Raw genomic sequence first — 15,537 nt, 5'->3', positions numbered from 1 at the left:
ATTTTAACGTCTCGATGTTACCTAAAACTCACGATAGCTGTGTTGATTTCTGTTGGCTAGGCTAGCTGTGCGCCATACAGCCTAAAAGAAAACAACTCTTCTTTAATGTAATGGTATGTGTAGAGCATTGCAAATAATTGAATTCCGATTTGTTCGTTAGATGCATGTATAGATCGTTGTACATTATTGCGTTTCTTGGTTCATTTGTAGGACTAGGACTGCAATAGGCTACTATTTTCCTGGGCTAGTGTGATGCGGGTGGAAGCAAATGGGATAGCTCTGTTATTGATCTATATAGAGCATGATTACAGAAGCGAGCCGTCGGATCACTGAGACCTTCTGGAGCTAAAAACGGTAAACATTTTTCTTCAGCACCAAAACTGAGTCAATTGTATTAAAGCGAGACGCAAACTTGTTTCTTGCAATTCGTTTTGTCAAATCATATTCTATTAACGGCACTTATAGCTAATGATGGTTATCTGTACTGTAACACACATAAACAGTCATTTTGAAAAGTTGCACTGTAACGTTACGAAATCATTACAAAATCATTTCTAAGGAAACATAAACTGTATATTTATGTATTCACTGCATCACTCTATAAGAAAGGGCGCTGGCATTTTTAACAGCTGCAAAAAAACTATAAATAGAACATGTTAAGCTTGATTTCTCTTATGTGAAATTCTACTAATCAAGGGTTATATATTTTTTTTCCTGAAACGCCAATATCAGTATGGGTTGCCTACAGTTCACTTTATAAGAGCTAAGTGACTTAAAAGAAAACCGTTTACTTCAGTCTTCTCGAATATAAGTAGCCTATTCCTCATCCTTAAAATAGCTCTGCTGTCAACATTTTTTTACGAAAAAGAAATTGACGCCTTTTGAAATTGGAAATAAGGTTGCAGATCAACATCAGAACGTTTATGTGCGGAAAAATCTAAACGACTGCGTCACGATTCAGTTACACACACGACGCATTCCCGGTTTTCCATAATCCAGATGTGGGCTACTCAAGGCTAAACATGACATGCTGGCCCTCGTGGGTTATGTCCTGTGCAGTTAAAAAAAACTGGAGCTGCAGTGAAGGGCGTAATGAAGTGAAGAATATTTTTTCGTTAGCCAGGTCCGTTGTGAGGGGCTAAGCCGCAGCTTTCGCTTCTTGGGTGATGATGCAGTAGTCTGCTATGCTGATGGGTGATATTCAGAGAGCGAGAGAGAGAGAGAGAGAGAGATCATTAGCGGGGCTCCCATCTGGAGTCTCCATGGGATTCCACGGCTTTACGCATAGCCTGGCGCTGGGGATGGATGCATGACACATAGCTAGGCTACATTTCAGGATATTGATTGTTTTTGTCAGGTATCAGTGTTCACAACCCCCTTCCCCCCTTCTCCCCTTCCACCGTCACGGTTGATACCATTGTGGGATGTTGTTGATTGCCTCAGAACTTACGGCGTTCTAGGTTTTGGCTTTGCGCGCGCTTTCAAAAATTTAACTGCATTCCTGTGGAGTTATGACGGCAGAGACCGTTATATCCACGTATACAATCAGTACAGTACCGTGCACAGAAAGGGGTATACGTTTTCAGAATGCGAGTGTAATGAGCTTATCGGAACGGTTTATATTAAGCATGCGATGAATCGATTTCCCCCGGTGAGTTAAATCCTGCTCGGTATTCACCGCCCGCGGTAGTAAATACTTAATGGCTGAATGAAAGTGTTTGAGCAGGCGGGTGGACGTCGGGAATCGATCAACGGATTGTAGCAGGCTTGCAGTTTCTATCAATATAAACAGGAGTCGCTGGGCAACGATGCCAACTGGAGAGAGGGAGGCAGAAGGCGTTAGCACGCGGTGCATTGACGTGGAGATCACTATGGTAACAACTACAACAAAAGTAGGCTACAATACCTATGGCTGAGATAACACAATCGACAGATTGCAGAAGGGGTTAAAATTTAAATATGATTATCTTATCGTAGACCTTAGCTATGCATCCTTACTTGGGATGAAGTAGTCTATTTCCAGGATTCTTTTCTACCTGTTAAAGCATGCAATGCCCCAGTAAGTTGCAATTTCAAGCTATATTTCTGAAATTGATCTAAAGTCAGCAAAACAAACGTTTTGGGCTGATCTCAGATCCGTTTTAGTGTTTTTTAATCTGCACAGCAATTTCTTTGGACATTGATACGTGTAATGCACACTTCACTAAAAAGAGCAATTCAACAACTTGTGTTCTTACTAAATTATTTATTTTAAAATTATGCAAGTAAACCAAAGCAATATTCCACAGAAATACTGCCCATGTTTTCCTACATTCATTCAAGTAACTTGGCCCCTTTATTTTTTTGATGTCAGTAGTTATGACACTAAATTGACTGTGGGAGCTCTCCATGGTGCTGCAGACTACAGTCTCCCTGAGCTCTAGTCTCTAACCCAGCATCTCAAACTCAGTGCCATGGAGGGCCAGTATGTGTATGATGGTATTTATTCCAGCTTCATGTCCTGATTATATAATTAGTCAAGTTATTTGCTGAATTAGGGCTCTAGGTTTGCACATAATGTATAAAGTGAAATGTGTTATTTGTTTTGTCTAAATAACAACTGTTGCTTATGTTTACTCTGTGCATTAATGTAGTTAAATGCATATGGTGGAATCAATTCATTACAACCAATTAAGGCAGCATGAATTGGTTAGAATATAAACCTGCATACACAGTATGAGAGCACTGCCCTAACTGCTAGTCCCAGCCTCTGAAAGAATAGTGTGAAGCAAGAGTAAAATCAGCAGTATATGTTATATATGAAATAATGACATTTTGGAGAAAAAGCATTTTTAATTCACTTTTACCATATTGATCCTGACTAAAAGGAGAAAAAACCCAATATGGCACTCCTGTCCCAGAGCCAAGATTACGTATCTATTAGTGAAGATGACAAACACACGGACGCCACATGCTGTTCAGGAATCCCGCGGGCTTGACAGACTCCAAAAACGAGTAACGGCTTTCTGCGACGGGCCGGTATTGACGGGAATTCGTCTCTTGCTCCAGCGGTCTGTGAAAAATAATTTGATCATCGCAGATTGCTTTCCTTAAGTACAGTGCTATCTACCCCCGGAGGCTTTTAGCTGTGCGCTACTGCGAGGGTGGGGTTATTTATTTCTTTAGTGGCAGCGAGGGGAAATGGCTCAAAGCACGACTCATCTGAAATGAAGGATCGCTCCACTCTCGCTGTTCATTAGCAGTTTTTTCTTTGTACATGCTCTCATCCAGGGCAACAAATGTGGCTCACAATTAACACATGATCTATTTCCTTCTGTCTGCTTCGGAGGTCAGGGTGTTTCTTAATTTACTTTTTCAGTTTCAACCGAGTAAACCATTTGTCAAGCATGACAGATGTTATCTGTAACAATGGTTTCTAGGCTGATATGATATGACCTATGACCTTGTACTGTGAGTACGCCTCTGTAGCTGCAGCCAGTGAGAGCTGTGATTGGTTACTCTGCCAGTGATGGTCTCTCAATGGAGACATGATTAACAGCCCATCGGCCCTCTGGTATACGTGTGTCAGCATTTCATTTGCAGCTGATCTGGTGCTGTAACTGAAACATAGGGTTTGTTCCGATTGCATATTTTTATCCACTGGGTCAATGGGTCAAAGCACACTGCTTCACACTCAGTACCATGTTGGTACACTGGGCTTGATATAGTGCTAGATGCAATCTAGCGTTTAGGTTAACTAAGCATTATGTACACTCTAGTGGTAGGAACAGGCGAGCCTTGCTGGGCTGAGTGGATTGTTCTTGTCATTATGTTACATTGTCTTATGTTATGTGCTCTTGCCCTGCTTATTGCAGTTTTAGCCTCTCCGATTCTCCTCACAAATTCAGGTTAGGCCCTTCTGTTCGCCGATCAGGAGCCAGAAATAACACTTTGCTTTACCTTCACATCCCCAGCAAGCTGAACACGCGTTTGCCAGTCTCAGCTCACCAAGATTGGATCGCCATGCATGAGATTTGCTCTGCCTCAGAGGCACTAAATAATAGACTGGCACATCAGCTTGGTACACTTGAGAGTTTTGGCGATGCATGCTTGCTTATTTTAACATCTGGCACCACATAAGAGCAGATTAGCACAACATCTGCAAGACCTGGTGATGCTAGAAATTCTATTTGAGGCAAGTGTTAGTGCAGTCCCAGACAGTATTGGTACCGTATGCAAGGTGGGAGAGAGCTGCGGTCTGCTGGCAGACTTTGCAATGAAGCACCACAAGTACCTTCCTCTTTCACTGGCCATCTCTGCCACTGGGGATTTAACCATTTCTGCTGTGAGGTCACAAATGTGTGATGAGAATGTTTTTTGCTGAACATTCTAATGTCGATGTGACAATTACTACTGCTGATTGACAGCAGTTCTAGAACACTGACTTAGAATTCAGAAAAAAGCATTCCATAAAAGCTACTCTTCAAAGGGGCATATGCAATTAGAGGTGTTGTTTTGACTGTGGAGCACTGCCTGTTCACTGTTTGCCAAGGATGTGGCTATTTTGGTGTAAAATTGTAAGTCATCATGAATCAGTCATAGTTGTGGCATATATGTGAGTCCTCTGTGGTCATTGTTAAGGGTACTGGGTCTTTTGTGCCCAGCAAACTCTGACATTAGCTGTGCTTGATCACAGCTCACTTGTTCTTTTCTTCAGTGGTACACTGTGGTTACAGGGTCATCCAGAGCTCTTCCAGTTACTCCATTTGAATCAGATTCATGGCAATAAACCCCAGTTGCATGAATCCCAAAGTTATAGCAGGGCTGTACTGAAATATGTTTGGCGTACTAACTTCCTTGCCAATGAGAAGCTGTCTTGAATCTAGAAACAGAGTGCTTTTTCAGAAATGGCCTGAGAGGACAACTGTTTTTGGAGAATGGTCTCTGGTGAGAGAGCACAGCGGTGTGCTTGCTAAACACATTAGTGAACCTGGAGGGTCAGTCAGGACTGGAAACAAACCTTACCGCCTCGCTGTGAATCTCTGCCCTGCAGCCGCCGTACCGCTGTCCCTCTCTCGTCTGGGGCCCCGGGCCCCTGGGGCTTCTGTCTGAAACCGTGAGCGATTCACCTCCCGGACACCATCAATCCTGGATTTCTAATTGGAGGCAGAAGTTTGGAGATTGAGATCTGTTGAAAATCACTTAATATTTGGAAAAGAGTTGCCATGACGTTGCCCAAAACGTTTGATGCCATGTGTACAGACCACAGATGTGGACTTGAGGCTCTTGCAGTCCAGAGGATTGTAGTTCTGTTGCTGTTGTTGATTTTGAGGTAGAATACCCAGAGGTACCAATGACTGCACCTCTGACTGTATATATGACATTACATTTGGCAGACGCTGTTATCCAGAGTGCAAAGTGCAAAGTGCATACCAATCACCAGGGAAGAAGAGCGCTGAATACCCCTAGAGGGAAGTACAGTTTCAAGTGCTAAGAGGACTAACACTTATTTCATTAATAGAACTTCAACCATCCTGTCTAGCACCCCAACAAAGGGTAATATATTATATATTTGTGGAAATGAAGAATAGGAACAAACAAACACACACACACACACACTCTCTCTCTCTTTCGGAAGCAGTAATGACTCAAGGGTTCTGCAAGCTGCTCTCCTGGATATTTGCCAACATTTGCTTGTGTTGCCCATGACAGGAGTCTCTGGGCAAGGATCAGTCTGGTCAACCCAGGATCAGTCAACACAAAGCGTAAACCTGCATTTCTTTGAGGAAAAACTCACACTTAATTGTGAGCAAAAAGTAAGAAGAAGAAGAAGAAGAAGAAGAAGAAGAGGAAGATATACTTTATTGAACCTTGTAGGGTAATCTGTCCTCTGCATTTGACCCGTCCTAGTTACGTAGGAGCAGTTGGTGTAAGTGTTGAAGTGTTGAACACAGAGTAAGTGTTGATTGACTCTGTGCCTTCTATTTTGAGTGGTGGCGGGTGGTGATCTGACCACATATATTTCCTGTTTCCTGTGTATGGCCACACAGGAAACAGGAAATAGCCCATGACAAAAATAGTTTCTCTTGTTGCCAAGGGTCCTTAGTGTGCCAATACTGGTTTGAGGATCAATGCTTTTGACGCACAATTTTTAATTTGGTAAACTATGCATTTCCTGATGCTGTACAAGTGCCAGAACAATTTACTTTTGAATTTGCTAGATTGTATCTTCTGTGCTGCTAGTAAAATAAAATAGGTATCTACTCCAGTCTATAGCCTAGTTTAGATGCAGCTGGTGTCACAAGGACACTTACAGGCATTGAAAGTATGAAATCTGGCGGGAAGGAGAGAAGATGTATCAGAAACCTTTGGCTGGTTAGGAGCATGCTATCAAATGTGCGTTTTTGTTCCACTTTGTTTTCAGGATACATTCAACCTGACTGACAGGCGGTTGATTTTGCCTTGTAGAAAAGGGAAGGATGAGTTATCGTACCTCCCCATATTTTCTAACAGATGAAAAAAAAAACAATTCAGCGGCTGTCGGAACAAATTAATCAGACCATTGCGAGCCATCAGCCGCATGCACGCCAGTTATTCCATTTTATTATGTTTTCATCTTTACGGCTTCATTTTATTTATGTGAGATGACAGCGTGGCGGAGCAGAATATCTGTCATTTTTAAGATTACAGATGGTGGGGTGTTATTGTGTGCTATCCTCACTGGTTTGCTCTGCTGTTATTATTCTATCGTAGCTTTGTGTACAGGTGTCGGTTACACTTTGTGAAATGTCTCGCCTGTGGTTTTTGACTTCAGGGGGCCTTTCAGGCATTCAGTGGCATGACTGTCTGTTGCTCGCAGATGCTGAAATGGTAAAAATTGCACCCTCCATACATCGGTTATAGAATATGAAATGTTTTCAGGTAATTCAGTTTGTCATTGGGACGACCTTAGTCGGCTTGTCTTCATCATTGAACTACCAATCAGTTGGCCTCTTTCAAGCAGTACATGATGTTTTTTTTAAATAGTACATTTGTTTTCATAATAGCTTTTCTGAAGCTTTAGAAGTGTCATTTTTTTCCTGGAAAACGTCTCCCCTTCTCATCTTGTCTCCGTGTTTATATTTTTTATCCTTGGGGTGAGGAAGACGTACGTATATCAGCACAAACATTCCTGAACTTTTGAAAAACATGTCCGCTTTCAACCCAGCTTTGAAGAGGGATATGGGGCTGTAACTGAACAGGAAGACAGGGGACAGGCTCAGGTATGACAGCCAGTATAAGGGCCGCAGAGCAGCTTTGAAGCAGGAATGTGAGAGAAAAAGAGCCTTTAAGTGTATGTTTTTGGTTTCCTTTTCTTTTCTTTGGATGAGCCGCTCAATGCCGCATACAGAGACCCTGAAGTGTGACATAACAAACAAGCTGAATTGAGTCAGAGCGAGTGAATAAGCAGACCTGTGGTGAGCTACCGTGATCCGTATATTCGATTTGCACTCGTTGCAGACAGTAAGATGGGCTCATTAAACAGGAAATGCATGTGTGAGAAGGCTCTGTGTCTGGAGAGACAGGACTACTATATTCTGTCTGCTGTTGTGGGTATGAGCACTGGCTGAAATGTGTGCCTACCTGGTTAGGTCAGAAGAGGAAAATATAAGTATGAACCAAGGCCTGGGCCGTGTGCAAAACAGCTTACTTACCCTAGTAGAATACTCAATAGTATACAATATAAGTTGTATACTCAATAGTATACAATAGAGCCCAATCACATGCTTCCTGGCTTCACACCTGCTGATTTCTTAATGTTTGCTAAAATGCAGGAAGTAACATACATCATACTCTCCTGGGCTTTTGCATCTCAAAATGGCTGCTGGTCTCCCTAGGAGTTTCACTCCAAAAAACAAAAAATAAGTCAACCTCAGCAAGTATTTTAGAATGATATATTTAGATTTATGTATGACTCTTTTAAATATTTGCCTTTCAAGCAAACAATAATATTTGGTACTTTAGGGAAAGGGATTTTTTGCTGTGTTGTTGGTCCACAGAAGAAACAGATGTGACATAGGGATTCTACTCTCCCTCCAAGGTGGATAAATTCACATCAGGCCACTTCGGGGCATTTTCTACCAGGCTGCTGGAATTGCATCAAACAAAATCCAAAAAGCCTAATTGCTAAATGTATGTGTGGGCTGAATATCATCCGCAGGAAAACTAGTTTTGAAATTTGGACGAAGAGCCGCTGCCACGCTTGCTGGGAAGAACCGATTGGATGATTTAGACGCTGTCCTAAACGATTACTTCTCAAAGTTGTTTATTTCTCTGTTGTCTGGAGGTAGTGCCGGTTCAGCAGTCATACTGCTGTGGCAGCATTCAGTTTTACGGCCAGCGTACGTTTAAATAATCGATGGCTTTGTTGTTTTTCATTCTGTATTGTTATGTTGCCAACGCAGCATTGTCTGATGTCAGGGCAAGGCTAAAGGGGCGGGCTTTAGGCCAGTGATTCATGACCCGGCCTTGAATGTGTTGTCATATTCTGATGGAAAATGTTCTGACCATCGTTTCGTTCAGATACACCGCTGCCCTTTCCGGCTGTGGGCCGATGATCTTCTTATGTAATCTGCGTTATGTCTGAGCCACGGGAATTCAGCCATTTTACTGAGACAGCACAGCTGCATGGAAAGCAGCTTCAGAATTGAGGTTTTCTCATTCAGACCGCCGGGTTTAGTCTAACACCCCTGATATGGGAGCTGATGATCGCCACCCAGAGCCAGATGTGCCGTTCGGTCAAGTGATAATCTGATCCATTGAGGTCAAAGGTGAGGACTTAGTCTGTAGAGTACACATGTCGTGTATGTGACCTTACTCAAACAGAGAGAAAAATACCATAAACCCCACAGTGTAGGCTGGAACATATTGTGAATGCATCTGTCCATAGCAAGTGGTGCCATGTGGTGCATGCTGGGATATGCTCCAGCACCCCTGACCCTGTCCAGTATGAACCTGGTTAAAATGGACGGATGGATGTTTCAAGGCACTGGTGAATACAATACAAATAATTGCTCTTGATAAAAATGTTAGTATCAATACATACTGATAATATGACAAAATGTCTGAATTCTGGGGCTCCTGATTGATTCAATCTGAAAAAGTGCCTATGATTACATTACATTAATGTAAATTGTGATGAGGGTCTTATTGCCAAAACCTTGAAGGTTTGATCCTCTGCAGTTATGCTAGCCGCTAGCTGTGACATTGGCATCTGGCTTGTTTGAATCTGGCTGCGGGACCTTCATCTCTCTCTCTCTCTCTCTCTCTCTCTCTCTCTCTCTTTCTCTCTCTCTCTCTCGCTCTCTTGCTCTCTCTCTCTCTCAATCCCCATTCTTCCTGTATCTCTACACTGTCCTGACAAACAGCTCTGAAAATATATTTAAAAAGTAGTCACCATCTGAGGGCCACAATGCACCCCTCCCACACACAAACAGTTGGACTCCTATTGGTCACTGTGCCTCTGGCTCCTCTGAATGACGTGATACACAAATAAATAATCTGCTCTGTGGGTTTGGGAGACAAAACAGTGACTTGGGATGCACAACTGCATGTGTTCTGAGGAGATACAAAAATGTGTGTGTGTATGTATGAGTGGTGGGGGAGATTATTTAGAAATGTTAGAGTCTTATATTTCTGGATACATTAGTAGTTTTATTCACTTATTCACGATTCAATATTTGCATTAACAAGCTGGTGTACAGATCTACCTAATAAAGTGCTGAGTGTATATTCAGTACATGACTGCAGTCCCAGTATTTTTCAATCTAAAATACTCTTCAGAGCCAAAAAACTACACAGTTGTTCTTAACCGGGCTTTCAACCTGTCTCCTAGGAACCATTAGGTCATAAACCACTTTTGACCATGACAAATGACAATACCCATCTGCCCGCAGCTGCTGCTATGAAGTCAGGTGATCAAACCGGACAGCGACCGTCCAATCAAATTTTCCTCCTGCTTCTCATCATCCTGTCCAGTCAGTCAGATGCCATCATCACTCACAGGTCCTGCACACTGGAAAACCTCCATTCAGACGGTTAACTGTTTAAGGTGTGAGGTCACAAATATGTGAACAAATATATTAACTGAACATTCCAATGCTGATGTAACAATCACTGCGTGGTAACTGAAAGAAGTGGAGATCTAGAACGCTTACAGAATTAGAACTTAGATCATAGAATTCTAAAGCTTAGAATTCTGAAAAAACATTCCACTCTGTGGTTAACAGGGTTATTTCTGCTCATTGGCAGTCATGTGACTTTCGCCATTACTGAGAAGATTATGGTAGAAGCATCTGGTGGGGGGAGAGAGAGCGACTGTTGAGAGCGCAGCGCACTAACAGTGGTATATGTGTCTGACTAATTCAACACCAAGGACTATATCTATCCCGGTAGGGCGTAAACAGTGTTTGGGCTTCTCTTGCCTCTGGCAACTTCCTTCCTCTAAGCCTCTCTCTGGTGAGCTGTGTCCAGCGTCTGATTGGATGACCTGGTTTTGCATCACAGGAGCCCAAGGTACAGTGGGAATGGCTCAGAATCTCAGCATCTGTTGTTGTTCTCTGTGTGCAGAAGAGCCTGAGTGAAATGAAGCAGAGACACAGCTGAGGCCTGGTAAAGCCTGTTCATTGTGCTTTAAAGGAGCAGAGCTGTGGGGTAGGCCTACCCTAAGCTGGTGGGTTTCTGCCCTGTTCATACTCCCTGTTCCATATGTAATTCTCATCTGAGTTTCTGAGTTTATACAAAATATAACCTAGGCATGATTTACAAAATTACAGGTATTTGTTTTAGAAAATGGCTAATGGAAGATTTGCAGTTGTATCTCAAAAACATTTGTGATTTTCTCTGTATTTGGATACAATGGAACCAGTCTCAAAATCGGCAGTTTAAGTCTACGTTTAAGGTGCCCTAAAGGAGGTACATTTAAACATTACATTACATGGAATGAAGTGGCAAACATACAGTAAGAAAAATTTGAGGTAGGGATGATGTGGCAATAGGAAATATTTGTTTAAACTGAGACTTCTACACAAATATACTTGGGTGAGATCATCAGAATGAGCTATTTTAGGCTGAGGCTTAGCAGCCATGGGGAGAAAGAGGGTAATAAATGTGTCCTTTCTCTTTTCTCTGGCCCTCAGGCCTGTAGTCTTTGTCCTCCCTTTGTGCTTTTACTTTCCAAATCTGCTTTTCAAACCGCTTTCCAACCCACACTCCTCTAAGCTCAGTGAGCAGGTTAAAACCCCGCTCCTTTCACTCAATCAGGAAGTTCTATCCCCGGGCTGCATCCCAATCCGGATTTGAAGCTTTCTTCCTGGCGTTCCCTTCCCTTGCTTCAAGCGGGGGAATCCCCAAAATGCCAGGATGAAATACGGAAGCTACGCCAAGCAGGGTTCGATTCTGAATTATGAAAGGGGATTAATTTCCCTTGCGCTCTCCTTTTTCCTTCCTCCCAACAAGGGTATACAATGCAAGGTTCCAGCGGGACACATTTGCTCTGGAGGTAAGAGCAGTTGTTTGGTAGTTGGAGGGTTGCCAGTTTGAGCCCACCCTTGATTTACCATTTACCATTTACCCTGTTTGTCGAAGTGTCCCTGGGCAAAACGCCTAACCCCAAATTGCTTCTGATGAGCTGGTACCTTGCATGGCAGCCAATCGCCGTTGGTGGGTGTGTGTGAATGGGTGAATGAGAATCATCAATTGTACAGCGCTTTGGATAAAAGTACTATATAAATGCAGACCAATTACCATGTTACTATGGCACCTCCCCCAAGGGATGACAGCAAGGGATAGGGATTGAGTTGAAGTGGAAAGGGACCAGGCCCCACTCATGGCAGGGAGTGAGCAGTCAGTCAGACTGCAGTCAGTCAGGAAGCTAAGCCTCACCCTCTAGCAGACAGTGAGCAGGCTAATTACACTGTCTGCAGGACTATAGGGCGGCTCATCCAGTTAAGACTGATTGCGAGCGAATGAAGTCAAACAGACAATGGAGCCAGAGCCAAGATGATTAAACACGCTCTCAGTTCCCATTAAAGTGGTCTGAATAGATTTCCTTAAGACTCCATTCTTAAGGTAATCCAGCACAGAGAAACTCTTGACTCTTCCTCCAGAACTGAAATATCTCTGAGAAATAGGCAGTTATGATTTTAATGAATGTTAAGCACCCACTTGTTCCTTTGTCTATAAATCGCACTGGCCAATGATTGTAGAGGAGGCAGGGACTGCAAGCTAATATAATGTGAGGCTAACACCTGGCAGCTCTGATGTTACAGTCATCTTGTGTGACTGCTGTTTACAAAATATAAGCAGCATATTTCCTGCGCAAGCTTTAACCTTTTTGGCCATTATGTGTTGCACTCTACATTAATTATTTAATGTGAAGATACTGCAGCAATAAGAAATAGGTCAGCTGTTTTTGCAGCAATGAAGTGAAACTCAGAGGGGAATATAAACAGATACAGAAGCTGAGCCAAGGGCAGCAACATTATTTTTGAATTTTTTTCGAGGATTACGTCACCAGAGAGAATTGCCACGGTAACCTGCTGTGAGGCTGTTGCTTTACCACACCTCACTGTGCTTCACTAGCGAACTCGCCAAGCTACACCAGCCATATAATGAGCCGGTATGCCATCAATCATTGCCCATTAATTGAGTTTAAATGGCAGTATATTTATTGTGGCCTATCTGGTGGGTTTGTCTGTCCAAAGTGACCCATTCATACAAAGATGGTTTGAGCACCTGAAGGAAATCCTCTCAATACAAAATGGCTGCCATACCAATATTGGAGGGAAAACATAGGAGGCCACAACATGAAAGAGAATGAAAGATTATGCCCAAAAGCGTATAAGCAGGAGCTTACAGGTTTGCAATATTGTTCTTGGAACCAGAAGTACAACACCTGTAGAGATGAGAGACAACACAATGTACATGATTTTAAGCAGGTGATTAAAAACCTGGATTATCTGCTTACAGTATCAGTTTTGTTCTGAGAGAAACGGGTGTCTCCATTAATTTGAATGTTTAACATGGCGTTAAGAGTTTTGCAAAAGAGTTTTGGACAAGCTCAGCCATGCTCACGTCTGTGTGCTGAGGACTTAGCGAGCCAAAAATCCACCTCCGAAGATTAGCCAAAAAATGTCTGTGCCAAGGGAGGACTTTAAAGAATAATTTTGCTCAGTGCTTCAGCCTGGCTCCGGCTACCTCACAGTTTTGAAAAATGCCTTTTGGGGTGGGTGGAGTAGGTGTATCAGTTGCACTGTTCCTTGTAGTATTGATCCATAACAGCTGGCTGCCGTAAACAGTAAGTAAACAGACAAATTTGTGGGCGTCAACATTGTTCTGACTCGATATCTTGGTTGATGTGGAAATTACGTCTTGGTGCCTGATATCACTACGGAAAGTGTACTGAAAGTATTTTTGTATTTAGAGGGCAGCAAATAATGCTTTTCTACCAGCTGTTTTCTGCCAAAATATTATTTAAAAAATGTAAACAATGGTAGGGATTAAAATGTTTCACTATGAACTGAGCATACAATCAAATCGTTTCCAGTTAGAAATTGTGATCGAGAATGTAATTACCTGTTAAATCGCAGACTCACTTCATTGAGTATCACCCTGTACTGTTTACAATATTCAGACGAACATGTGTCCAGCTTATCCAACTTATCCAGAATGCAGCAGCTCGTCTGGTCTTCAACCTTCCCAAATACTCACGTGTCACCCCCCTGCTTACTTCCCTCCACTGGCTGCCTGTCATGGCTCGCATCAAATTCAAAACATTGGTGCTAGCCTTCCAAGCAGTTAAGGGGTCTTCCCCAGCTTACCTACAAAATCCTCAAACCCTACACCCCTGCCAGACCTCTTCGTTCAGCCTCCACAGGCTGATTGGCAGCTGCCCCTCTCTGAATTTCCACCTCACGCTCACGACTACTGTCTGTTCTGGCTCCACGGTGGTGGAACGAACTCCCCGTTGAGGTCAGAACTGTAGAATCTCTTCCCACCTTCAAGCGCAAACTGAAGGTGCAGCTCTTCAAGCAGCACCTCTCCCCGTCCCTCCCTATCTCCCTGTGAACCTTAATTGTTGTCTTTCTGTGATTTACTTTTTTGTGTATCAGTATTACACAAAATAGTTAAGGGGTTTGGTCATATTTTTGCTTTGTTTGTTTGTTTGTTTGTTTGTTTGTTTGTTTAAAAATAATAATAATAAATAAATAATAATTCAGATAGGCCCTGGTCCTTATCTTTGTTGTGCAGGTAGCAGTTGAAATTGTACTTCCCTCTAGGGTCTTTCAGCGCACTTATCCCTGGTTATGGGTATGCATTTGTTGTACGTCGCTCTGGATAAGAGTGTCTGCCAAATGCCACTAATGTAATGTGTGCATTGTGCTCAGGCAGAGAGTGGTGGCATCTGTACGGTGGTTGAGGACAGTAGAGTAGGGTTGCCAGGAGATGCCCGACTGAACAATGTAATGAACATTTGATAGAAGAGATTCACCAGTAGTTTGTAAGGAATCTGCTCATTAGCGGTGGCTCCCTGATTCAACGTTGTTCGGTTCTGAGGGGACCCACCCCCACCCACACCCCGTCTGACAGCTCCTGACTTTGTTTGTGATTATGCCTCCAGCTGGGTGTTCTAAATCATCCGACCGTAGGAGAGAGCGACAGGTGTTCAGCACTGCCGCCATGTCAGGTTCCCGTCAGCGTCTCGCTAATCAGCCGGGGGAAAGGCCAGGCCTTCACCTGACTGCTATCTGCTCCCCCATTGTCTCAGTTCTATTCATAATTCATCATCTCAGGGTTACATAACGTCTGTGGTAATCTTCATGGTGATTTGAGGTTGGGGGGTTTTGATGTTCTGCTGGAAGAAGCGGCGGGGGTGGATGAGACCTTTCTGTGGAGACCTGTTTTACTCCTGCAGAGCCAGTGTCTTATTAACACTCCTCACAGAGAGAAACAGCTTTGATTTCTCTAGCCGCACCACCAGCAGGTGAAGTGACTCCCACAGCCAGTGCTACAGACACTGAAATACACCCCACCTCCCCACGCCACCCAATCCTGTGGTTACCCCAAAACTGCTGCTTCTATTCCCCACGTTTCCTGGTTTCCCTCATAGGCTCTGGGAATACTGATGGTTGTAGCAGCCGGGCTGGTGCTAGCGTTGCCAGATGTTTGGTCTTTCATGGGAATGTCCGGTTTTCTAATTATTTGTACATATCTGGTTTATGGTCCTAACCCGACAATATAATGTCTGTTGGTAGTTTATAATGATTTGCATCTCATTCAACCTCTAGTCTGGGATCCTAAATTGTAAATCTGGCAATCTTAGCTGGGGGCCAGAGATAGGTGGTTTGGGCCAGACCTGGATCAAATATGTTTTTTGTTTTTTTGGATTCAAAATACTTTTCTGTGCTCGATTGATCTTCCCTGGTGCAATTGAGCCAACTAGAGGATCAGAAATTGGGGTTCACATTTTTTTTGGAGATTATTTCATAAATTCCAATACACCTGACAAAGTAAAGCGTA

The 15,537-nt window shown here is 43.1% G+C and overlaps 1 protein-coding gene across 1 annotated transcript in view; it reads left to right on the top strand.

Moving 5' to 3' along the window:
• Positions 1-15,537, top strand: part of LOC133134462 (IQ motif and SEC7 domain-containing protein 3-like) — a 67,106-nt gene that overhangs the window by 835 nt on the left and 50,734 nt on the right. The gene's annotated exons all lie outside the window — the stretch shown is intronic.

The sequence above is a fragment of the Conger conger genome, chromosome 8, assembly GCF_963514075.1.
Source record: "Conger conger chromosome 8, fConCon1.1, whole genome shotgun sequence".
NCBI classification, from domain to species: domain Eukaryota; kingdom Metazoa; phylum Chordata; class Actinopteri; order Anguilliformes; family Congridae; genus Conger; species Conger conger.
This window is presented reverse-complemented; position numbering and strand designations above follow the sequence as displayed.